This window comes from Erythrolamprus reginae, chromosome 1 (genome assembly GCF_031021105.1).
Source record: "Erythrolamprus reginae isolate rEryReg1 chromosome 1, rEryReg1.hap1, whole genome shotgun sequence".
NCBI classification, from domain to species: Eukaryota; Metazoa; Chordata; class Lepidosauria; order Squamata; family Dipsadidae; genus Erythrolamprus; species Erythrolamprus reginae.
In genome coordinates, this window is record NC_091950.1 from 184,581,909 (window position 1) to 184,594,624 (window position 12,716).

Genomic DNA, 12,716 nt, shown 5'->3' on the forward strand with positions numbered 1-12,716 from the left:
AAACTGCTTAGAGAGAGCTGTAAAAGCACTCTGAAGCAGTATATAAATTTAAGTGCTATTGCTAAACATTTTGGGATCAGTCATGGTTCTCTAGGTCCTGATTCCACATATAGGATAGCAAGCTTATCTAGTACATGACTTTAACACTTCTATCCTGCATCTACTTATGAAGAAGAGTTCTAATGAATGCAAGAAGTGTGATGCTTGAATCAACATGTTAAATATCTGTGCCCTGTTAAATTTTGTGCTCCTTTTCTTGTGTGTAAACCCCTAGTGGATTCCTACTGACTGAGCAAGTAGGAATACAGCAGACTACCAAAAACTGCATTTTAAATGGAATGAAAACATGAGTTTCTGAATAGCCTTGTTTAGGACTATATTGCATATCAAGTCAGATACATGATTTATTTAGACATGACTATAGGAAGAAGCTTTTATTTCAGAGCTGCTACAAATTTAATTCACCTCAAGCTTACATTACTATATATCTGACAGATTTTGCCTTTAACTGGATGCTATCTGTAAGTTTTTATTTTACTAAAGCTTAGGGCTAACCTAGAAAGTATCAAACATGGGAACACATTTAACACATTTTCTTTTTCTTATTTTTGTTCAAGAACCATTAAACCAACCTGATTGAGAATAGCTCCATTATTAAGAAAGGTGAACATTTCATTTTTTTTCTTGTGGAAAGTAGGAGATGATATGAACACTGCTGGTGGGACAGAAAAACCATCTGAGACATTCATTTCTGGGAAAGGTAATTAAGGCACTATGGAATCATAGAACTGAAAATGACCGCAAGTATTATCTAGACCTGTGAAGGTGAACCTATGATATGCATGCCACAGGTGACACATGAAGGCATGCAAGTTGTTGCCCTAACTGATTTTCAGCTTGCGCAGAGACTCTAAAATAACATTTTTGGCCTCAGGTGGGAGGATGTTTTCACCCTCCCCAGGCTCCAAGAAAGCCTCAGGAGTCTGGAGAGGGCTAAAAACTGGCCTACCAGGCCCACTGGAAGTTAGGAAATGGGCCATTTTGGGCCTACGGAGGGCCTAACGGAGGGGTGGGGGAAGGCCCATTTCCTAGGCTCCAGGGAACCCTGAAGAGTCGGGGATGAGTGAAAAGTGGGCCTAGCAAGCACACTGGAATGGGGTGGGCATACCTGTATGCATGGAAGTTGGAACATGGGGCCATTGAGTTATGAGTATAGGCACACCCACCCAAGGAAAAAGAGGTTCACCATCTCTGATCTAGACCAATCCTCTATAACATGGATGTTAAACTCACTGTGTCATGTTGCTGTCACGTGATGTATCATGATGTTTCTTTCCCTTTGGGGACGTGGGGTGGGAGTGGCCTGTATGTGACACATCCGGCATGCAAGCCGCCAGTTCGACACTCTTGCAGTCTACAATGTTCAGGAAACCATTAAGCCATTCATTGTATGGCTTGTAGCCTAAGAGCTCCAACCCATACAATGGCTTGGAGCTCTTAGGCTACAAACCAAACAATGGCTTACCAATTATCTAGAATTACTTCAGCTGGGGCGTCTGGTAGGAACATGGTACTGAAATTGCTTTGATCACTCTTTGTAGGAAAATGCTAGGAAATAGGTGGTTCAAACCTGCTTCTTCCAATTTTACATTTCTAGGCTGCTTTCAGTGATAACAGGAGTACCATGCCACCTGGAGTGCCAGGTTAGGATTTTGGCCACACAGTTTTCCAGTAATTTGGTTGGACCATGTCCAAAAGGTAGAGTTCGCAGTCTCGTTGAAATTTTGGGTTAATTCTGATTATTGCTATTGCATCCATAATATATGAATCTATTGAGACAAGTTGTCCAGAGCTTCAGAGTGTTATTAATGTTCTGATGATGCTCAGCAAAATTGCTCCTTAATCTCCAGTCCCAGAGAAGCAACTGTACCCTTTCATGCTACTTAAATACGACAATGAACTGGGTGAGAGAAAACAAACGGAAATTTAATTCATACAAGATGGAGATACTGCTGGAAAATACGATGCTGTAAGTGGCATTCAGTTTGTTTTGAATAGGATATGTTTTCCCCACAAAAACAAATTCACAAACTGGAAGTATTCCTTATTCCAATTATTTGTCAAATCAGTTTTTCTACTTTATTTGAAAGCAAAACAAACAAGGTCTGGGTAACATTCCATCTTCCTACATGTACAGGATGAAATCAGCCCACATGGCACAGAGAAACGTATGTTGTAGAATTTGGCTGCAATCCTATGCACAGTCGTATGTGAGCAAAAGTCGTTTCCAATTCAGCTGGAGTGAAATTTTAATGACAAACAACTCGAAGGCTCTCTATAAACATTTCCTTTCCCATGTTGCATCATAAAATGTGGCATTTTCTCATCTAAGAACAAGGACGTGGCATAGGAGCATTAGATAATTGGTCTAATTATAAAGCCACTTGATAGGCTTATTTTCCTACAGAGACTCTGGAATATTACAGTTTCCTACCATATGTAACTAAGCTGGCATTTTACTTTCCATCCCAAAAAGAGAACTGCCCATAGCTAGAAGGCATGATTAGAGTTATACACTTCAGACAGTGTATACACTTCACACAGACTTCAGTGGATAATCAGAACTGCAGAAAAACAAATAGAGCCAACCTGCCTTCCACTGAGAACCTGTATACTGCACCAGTCAAAAAGAGGGCTGTGAAAATATTTACTGATTGCTAGCATCCTGGACGTAAATTGTTTCAACTCCTACCCTCAAAAAGACGCTATAGAGCACTGCACACCAAGGCAACTAGATACAACAGTTTTTACCCCAAACGCCATCACTCCTCTAAACAAATACAGTAGTCCCTCACCTATCGCTGGTGTTACGTTCCAGACATGGCCGCGATAGGTGAAATCCGCGATGGGGAATTTATCGACTGATAGTACTTATTTAAGTATTTATATTGTAATTGTTTGGTAAGTTTTCATTGTTTTAAGTGTTTATAAACCCTTCCCACACAGTATTTATTTTAGATACAGTATTTAAATACAGTATTTACAATTTTAGATTTTTTTTTTTTAAAAAAAACCCTGCCGATCGAGTTCGGCGGGCTGTTTAAATCTGCCGATCGACTTCCTCAGAAACCCGCGATGAAGTGAAGCCGCAGTAGGTGAAGCGCGGTATAGCGAAGAACTACTGTACTATTACTATATTAGTCTTCTCATCATTCCTATCAACCATTTTATTGCTTGTATCCTTACAATTTATATTAATATTGTTTCCTGATTGCTCATTTGTACCTTATGACAATCACTAAGTGATTCTTGACAAATGTATATTTTCTTTTATGTACACTGACAGCATATGCACCAAAGACAAATTCCTTGTGTTCAATCACACTTGGCCAATAAAGAATTCTATTCTATTCTATTCTATTCTATTCTATTCTACTCTACTCTACTCTACCCTACCCTACCATGTCCTATCCTATTCCCTAACCATTCACAGAAAATATGTATATAAAACTGTGTGGTGACAGAAAGGTCATCCAGATATTAAACACTCTGCTAGCTCCATCCAGTTACCCAGACTCCATCCCATAAGGGATTATGGGATTGTTAACATAGAAACATAGAAGATTGATGGCAGAAAAATCCTTCTCTTCTGAAGTTTTTGCTAACACAGAACTGCCAATACAATACTCAGATTGAGGAATCCTTCCATCATCCTCAAAAGATGATGATGTATACAAAAGTGTATGTTCTGCTTTCTTACGTCTATGCATAACTCATTTTTTTCTTGTTTATCCACTTCCTCCAAAATCATCACTCATTTTTGGTGGTACTCTAATTAGAGATAGACAGATTTCGAAGCTTCTCTGACTTATTTCTCCCATTTAGGACCAAATGTATGATATAAAAAATGTGATTTTTAGTTTTGTAGGATATCCAGATTAGGGGAAATTGTTTCAAGGAATGCTGGAATCTAAACTGAAATATAAAAGAGCATAAAAGCTTATCAGACTTCAGCTAGTCAATTAAGGCTCTTATGTCCACCAACATTGCAAAGTTGAAAACTGCATTTTTTTTAAAAAAAATATATCTTATTTTTCATTTATTCATGACAAGGTTATGTGGCCTGGTGGCTACAGAGAGCAGCACTTTCCATATGGAACAGATATACTTGAAAACTCAGGAGTGAAGGAGCAAAAATAGAGCCCCGTAGAGCCCCATGGTTCAACGAGGAGCTCCGGGAGTTGAAACGCCAAAAGAGACGTCTAGAGAAGCGATGGAGGAAGAGTAGGTCTGAATCTGATTGAACACTTGTAAGCAGTGTTCCCTCTAATTTTTTTTGGGGTGGACGGAAAAGTATAGTGTCTGAGCGGCAGTCCCTTCGGGACTGGGCAGCACAGAAATAATAAATAAATAAATAAATAAACAAACAAACAAACAAACAAACAAACAAATAAAAAACCCACCCTGTTTTGCCTCAGAGAATTTCAAAATAAAATACTGTACTGTGTGTCTATAACAGTGAGCTCATAATAGGGCAACTCTATCAATATCAAAATGCCACTTAAATAGTTGAGCTAGTTTCAAACTAGATTTTGATTTTCTTTCTTCCTCACTCCCATTCTTTTCCTTTCTCTTTTCCTTCCTCTCTTTTTCTATCTGTTTCTCTCTCTTCCTCTCTTCCTCTCTTCCTCTCTCTCTCCTTCCCTCTCACTCTTTCACTCTCGGCTTCTGGGCAGGTTTGGAAAACTCTGAGTTGATGATGATTTTTAAGTGAGCGATTGCTCACTGCTCAGCTTAGAGGGAACTATGCTTGTAAGAGCTTTTATTAAGACCTACAAAGTGGCGCTCAAGGCGGCAAGATGCGCGTACCATGCCGCCTTGATTGCATCAGCGGAATCCCGCCCAGCCACTCTGTTTAGGGTGACCCGCTCCCTTCTTAACCAGGGGGGAGTTGGGGAGCCCTTGCAGAGTAGTGCCGAGGACTTTAACACGTTTTTCGCTGATAAAGTCGCTCAGATCCGGGCCGACCTCGACTCCAATTGTAAAACAGAGTCGGCTGACAACGAGTCAGTCGAGGTGACTGGGGCACGTACTTGTCCACCTGTCTGAGAAGAGTTTGATCTGGTGACACCTGATGAAGTGGACAAGGCCATTGGAGTTCCGCCATCTGTTTACCGGATCCGTGTCCCTCCTGGTTGGTTTCGGCCAGCAGGGAGGTGACACGGAGCTGGGCCCAGGAGATTACCAACGCTTCCTTGGGGAGGGGAGTTTTTCCAACACTATATAAAGAAGCGCTCGTGCGCCCCCTCCTCAAGAAGCCTTCCCTGGACCCAGCCGTACTTAATAACTATCGTCCAGTCTCCAACCTTCCCTTTATGGGGAAGGTTGTTGAGAACGTGGTGGCACTCCAGCTCCAGCAGTCCTTGGAAGAAGCCAATTATCTAGGTTCCCAGAAGTCGGGTTTCAGGCCCGGTTACAGCACGGAAACCGCTTTGGTCGCGTTGATGGATGATCTCTGGCAGGCCCGGGACAGGGGTTTATCCTCTGTCCTGGTGCTCCTCGACCTCTCAGCGGCTTTCGATACCATCGACCATGGTATCCTTCTGCACCGGCTGGGGGGGTTGGGAGTGGGAGGCACTGTTCTCCAGTGGTTCTCCTCCTACCTCTCTGGCCAGTCGCAGTCGGTGTTAGTGGGGGGTCAGAGGTCGGCTCCGAGGTCTCTCCCTTGTGGGGTGCCTCAGGGGTCGGTCCTCTCCCCCCCTGCTATTTAACATCTACATGAAACCGCTGGGTGAGATCATCCAAGGACATGGGGTGAGGTATCATCAATATGCTGATGATACCCAGCTTTACATCTCCACTCCATGCCCAGTCAACAAAGCGGTGGAAGTGATGTGCAGGTGCCTGGAGGCTGTTGGGGCCTGGATGGGTGTCAACAGACTCAAACTCAACCTGGATAAGACGGAGTGGCTGTGGGTTTTGCCTCCCAAGGACAATCCCATCTGTCCGTCCATTACCCTGGGGGGGGATTATTGACCCCCTCAGAGAGGGTTCGCAACTTGGGCATCCTCCTCGATCCACAGCTCAAATTAGAAAACCATCTCTCAGCTGAGGTGGGCGTTTGCCCAGGTTCGCCTGGTGCACCAGTTGCGGCCCTATCTGGACCGGGACTCATTGCTCACAGTCACTCATGCCCTCATCACCTCGAGGTTCGACTACTGTAATGCTCTCTACATGGGGCTACCTTTGAAAAGTGTTCGGAAACTTCAGATCGTGCAGAACGCAGCTGCGAGAGCAGTCATGGGCTTACCTAGGTATGCCCATGTTTCACCATCACTCCGCAGTCTGCATTGGCTGCCGACCAATTTCCGGTCACAATTCAAAGTGTTGGTTATGACCTTTAAAGCCCTTCATGGCATTGGGCCAGAATATCTCCGAGACCGCCTCCTGCCGCACGAATCCCAGCGACCGATTAGGTCCCACAGAGTGGGCCTTCTCCGGGTCCCGTCAACTAAACAATGTCGGTTGGCGGGCCCCAGGGGAAGAGCCTTCTCTGTGGCAGCACCGGCTCTCTGGAACCAACTCCCCCCGGAGATTAGAACTGCCCCTACTCTTCCTGCCTTCCGTAACCTCCTCAAAACCCACCTTTGCCGTCAGGCATGGGGGAATTGAATCATCTCCCCCTAGGCATGTTTAATTTATACATGGTATGCTTCTGTGTGTGTCTGTTAGTATATGGGGTTTTTAAAGCTTTAAATATTTTAACTGATTGGATTATTTATGATTTGTACTACTTGCTGTGAGCCGCCCCGAGTCTTCGGAGAGGGGCGGCATACAAATCCAAATAATAAATAAATAAATAAATAAATAAAAATGTAGATTTCTTTTAGCTGTCAAATTCCATCGAGGGCTTCTTTTATCTCCTTTTACTTTTCAAATTATCCTGTTTTTAAAAATCCATAATCCTGCCATGATCCTTTTCTCATGTAGTGCAGTCTGTTTCAGTAATGACCTGGACAGTTATTCTTTCTCTCTCCCACGCACCCACCAACATATCCTTAATTCAATTTTATTTTAATTTCATTTTGTGAGAACGTAATTTGAGAGTGAGACATGGCATCATACTGCAGATGGCAAGTGTTAGGCAGATCTTATTACCTGCCTCAATTGAATCACCTCTGCCTTCTGCAATCATAATTGGTCTGCCTTGTCTTCACGGGGAAAAAAACCCATTACATTATAGCATAGCTCAGGATGACTACTGATGGTGAGTTGTATACTCTTGATTTAATGTTCCATGGTGGTGCTGAAAATTTTTTAAAAAAATATTTTGGGAGAAATAATATGCTGTCCTGTGTTGGAAATGGTGCTGTTCCTAAAGGCAGAATCTAGGGAAGAACAGCATATTTCAAAATCATAAGCTTATAAATAATGCATGGAAACAATAGCAATAGCATTATATATTTTTAAAAATGACAAATAAATAGAAGGTTGTAATTTTTTTTAAGGTATAGCTTCTGATATACCGTATGTGCAGGATATATAACAGGAACATTTTTCATGTATTTTACTACATACACGCATAAAAAATCATTTGTTAGGAGTCTTGGTGGCGTAGTGATTAAACTGCAGTATTGCAGTTTGACTCTGCCCATAACCTGAAGTTCAATCCTGACAGGATTAAGGCTGATTATTCAGCCTTCCATCTTTCTGAGGTTGGTAAAATGAGCACTCATATTGTTGGGGCATTATGCTGACTCTATAAACTCCCAGAGAGTGCTGTAAAATACTATAGAATGGTATATAAATCTAAGTGCTAGAGTGCTATTGTCTCTTTAGTTTTCTATCTCTATGTTCCTTCCCCACACCCTCACTGCTTCTCTCTGTCTACTGAAGAGCTATTAAGTAATTAGCTGATAGGGGAAAAATTGCACAAATATTACTTCTGATTATTTATGCAGATTTCTTCAAGTGTTCAGATTTCTATTTCTGTTTTCCCTGGTTCACATTTTTTTTTGCTATGTAGGTTTCTCTAATAACCTGAGATTTTCTGTGTGTACCTTCCTTAAATATACATATTTATGTCCATTTTATTAATTACTATCGTGTCCAACCACATGTTGCTGTGGCTCAACCTTGGAGATCTTGTAGTGCAGCCCCCTGCTCAATTTTTATTCAGAATAAGAATTGGAAGGAACCTTGGAGGTCTTCTAGTCGAACCCCAAGCTCAATTTATTCAGAACAACAGAGTTGGACAGAACTTTGGAGGTTTTCTAGTCGAAACCCCTACTCAATTTATTCAGAATAACAGAGTTGGAAAGGTGCTTGGAGGTGTTCTACTCTTCCACCTACTCAATTTATTTAGAAGAACAGAGCTGGAAGGGATTAACATTAGAGAGAAGGGTGACATTTGGACATCTCTCTCTATCCCTTGCTTTAAGAGACCAGCCTGACCCATCTGCAAAAAGAAGATAAGAGTGGCCTACCTTGCAGGGTTATTGGTTCCACCCAAGCATGCAGTACTTAGGAGCCAAACCCCACCTTTTGGAACCAAACCTCTTTTTTTGGTGAAAGTGAGCTGCTGTGTGTCACCTTTCTCAGCTGAGTTTATGCTTGGCGAGGGTCCGCTCCGTCTGCACGTGTGAACGTAGTTCTTCTTCTTCTGGTCATTGTTTGCCAGTCCAAAAGGTACTGATTCACCCACCCAGTCCTCTTTTACCACGCAACCAACCCAGTGTGAAAAATCCCGCAAGGACATGGCGGATCGCAGGCAGAAGTGAACTCCTTTCCTTCCCCGGGACAGATGTAAGATGGCTTTTCTTCCCGCCAGGTGGCTTTGGACACTGGGCTTGTCACATGGGCTCTGTAGTCCATAGCCACCTGCTTACTGCATGAGAGGTGTGTGGTGGAACTAAGTATTGCAATAAGACGAACCCTTTAACCGTTACATTAAATGTGCACCAATCGGCATGCGTTGTTGTTGTGGGGGTTGATGGGGGTCTCCCTCCTTTTTGGATCTCACTCCTTTGTAATGCCATGGTCATCTTCCCCTAAACCAGGAGTAGGCAAAGTTGGCTATTCTATGACTTGTAGACTTCAACTCCCAGAATTCTTGAGCCAATCATGCTAACTCAGGAATTCTGGGAGTTGAGGTCCACGTCATAGAAGAGCCAACTTTGCCTACATTTATTTATTTATTTATTTATTTGTTTGTTTGTTTGTTCATTTGTTTATTTATCTCTCTCTCCGTAGACTTGGGGTGGCTAACAACAGTAATAAAACAACATACATATAACAAATCTAATATTTAAAATAACTAAAAACCCTTATTAAAAACCAAACACACACACAAATATACAATGCATAAATTGTATAGGCCTGGGGGGAATTAATATCTCAATTCCCCCATGCCTGACGACAGAGGTGGGTTTTAAGGAGCTTACAAAAGGCAAGGAGGGTGGGGGCAATTCTGATCTATGGGGAGAGCTGATTCCAGAGGGTCGGGGCCACCATAAAGAAGGCTCTTCCCCTGGGTCCCACCAATGACATTGTTTAGTCAACGGGACCTGGAGAAGACCAACTCTTTGGGACCTAACTGGTCGCTGGGGTTCGTGCGGCAGAAGGCGGTCCCGTAGATATTCTGGTCCGATGCCATGAAGGGCTTTTTGGTCATAACCAACACTTTGAATTGTGACCAGAAACTTATCGGCAACCAATGCAGACTGTGGAGCAGTGTTCCCTCTAATTTTTTTGGGGGGTGGGCGGAAAAGTATAGTGTCTGAGCAGCAGTCCCTTCAGGACTGGGCGGCACAGAAATAATAAACAAACAAACAAACAAACAAATAAATAAATAAAAAACCCACCCTGTTTTGCCTCAGAGAATTTCAAAATAAAATACTGTACTGTGTGTCTCTAACAGTGAGCTCATAATAGGGCAACTCTATCAATATCAAAATGCCACTTAAATAGTTGAGCTAGTTTCAAACTAGATTTTGATTTTCTTTCTCTCTTCCTTACTCCCATTCTTTTTCTTTCTCTTTTCCTTCCTCTTTTTTCTATCTGTTTCTCTTTCTTCCTCTCTCTCTCCTTCCCTCTCACTCTTTCCCTCTCGGCTTCTGGGCAGGTTTGGAAAACTCTGAGTTGATGATGATTTTTAAGTGAGCGATTGCTCACTGCTCAGCTTAGAGGGAACTATGCTGTGGAGTGTTGGTGTGACATGGGCATACCTACGGGGGCCCATGATTGCTCTCGCAGCTGCATTCTGCATGATCTGAAGTTTCCGAACACTCTTCAAATGTAGCCCCATGTAGAGAGTGTTACAGTAGTCGAGCCTCGAGGTGATGAGGGCATGAGTGACTGAGCAGTGACTCCCGGTCCAAATAGAGACGCAACTGGTGCACTAGGCAAATCTGGGCAAATGCCCCCCTCGCCACAGCTGAAAGATGTTTCTCTAATGTGAGCTGTGAATCGAGGAGGATGCCCAAGTTGCGGACCCTTTCTGAGGGGGTGAATGATTCCCCCCTCAGGGTAATAGATGGACAGATGGAATTGTCCCAGGGAGGCAAAACCCACAGCCACTCCATCTTATCAGGGTTGAGTTTGAGTCTGTTGACAACCATCCAGACCCCAACAGCCTTCAGGCACCAGCACATCACATCCACTACTTTGTTGACTTTGCCCTAAAGGGACCATTCTCATTGTTTGAAATTATCACCAGCCAATCAAAATGTGGCTCCTATTTTTTTCAGCAGGCAATCAAAACGTGCCTCCTATGTTTGTTACCTCCATGCCAAAGCAACTCCCTGTTTCTCTATATGAATGGACCATTCTCATTGGTTCAAATTATCACCAGTGCTTCCCATATTTTTCACCAGCCAATAAAAATGCAACACCTATGTTTGTCATCAATCTCCATGCCAAGCAACTCCGTTTCTCCATATAAATGGACCATTCTCATTGGTTCAAATTACCACCAGTGTTTCTTATCTTTTTCACCAGCCAATGAAAACAGAGCTCCTATGTTTTTCACCAGTTTTTACCTGTCACAGGTGATATATATATATAATTTTGGTATATAAAAAGGCTTGCAATTGAATGCAACATATCAAAATTTCAAACCAATCAGTGAAGAACTTTTAGAGATTTGAGGTCATGAACAAACAGACATTTACATTTTTATTTATATAGATAAATGACACTACAACATTCTGAATTTTTTTTTACATACATATGCTTACATTTTAGCATTAGATAGACAGGAACTGATTATTGTATATAAAAATTATCATACAACCTATGGAATGATAGTCTCCTAATCATCCTAAGGAATATTCCATTTTAAGGAACTGGAAATACAAAAAACTGAGAGTATGGAAAAATACTGCTAGGCTTAGGCCTTGATTTTTTCATGTAAATAATAAAATGCACATGTAATTGTTTATTTGGTTGCATATGCTTCGGAAAAATTGTTAATTTGTATTGAATGAGAACAAATTGGCTACTACTGAAATCTTAATTAACCAAAGTGCCATCTGCTTATAGAATTTAGCTGGAAAATAATTAACCTGTTTCCACATCTTAGATTAATGCATTTAACTGTGGAAGTGATATGAAATTATTTCAATCCTGTGATACTCAAATCAGTTGCAGATTACATTTGCGTTTAATGAACAATGTATTATGAAACTTACATATGTTGATGAAATTGCATTCACAAATATTATATTGTTGCATTGCTTTTCCTTTCTTTTTTCTTTCTTTATTTTTATGTTACTTACTCTGACTGCTGGTTTGGAATATTTTCTCCCCCATTTGAATCATGGGATTATACAATATAAACTATAAACATAAATGACTGTATATATTTATGCAACTATATTATCTACACTAAAAGTGATAACTTGTTAAGAAGCCTTTTCCAAATTCAATCATAATGATAAAACATGGATGATGAAAACCTAAAGAAGATATTTCTTCTTTCCCTTAACTAATTACAATTACAGGAAAATAAGAAAGACATTTGCTTGGGATGAAAAAGATCAAACAGACATCAAAACCATGGTGAGACTGACCTATATATAGTTTACCATGCAGAATGTATCAAAAGTAAATCCCACAACTCACATCCTAACATACAAGCCCCCATCATCCAAAACTAGATAAGCATGCCCCAAACTAACTCAGTACCTTACTGCTACTTCTGACTTAACTAGCTTACTATCTGCCACTCCTATTGTCACTACTACTATTTACCTTAGATGCAAGCTACGTAATGCAAGAAGTCTTGTAAATAAAATTCCTGAATTCCTCTTGCTACTAGTACAACCATTTTTGACATTATATTTGTCTGTGAAATGTGGCTAAATGCATTCCTCCCTGATTCTATTATCACAGAACAAAACTATTATCATCCCATTGCTAAGAGGTCTGCAAGGGGAATGCATAAATAAATATTTTTTTAAAAAAAAATGGAAGGCATGGTTTTATGACTGTATTTCTATATTGACACAATCTGGATGATATCCCAAAAGTGAGATTGATGGCAATTTGGCAATTTATACAAATTGGAATTTCCCTAATATTTGTCATTCCATAATTCTTCCCACACTAATCTTCCACTCCCCAATTTTTTCTCGACCTTATTGGTTTATTGGATCAACTAGTTGCAGAACACAGTGATGCAATTCACAAATATTGATCTGTCAGTTGATATTTGG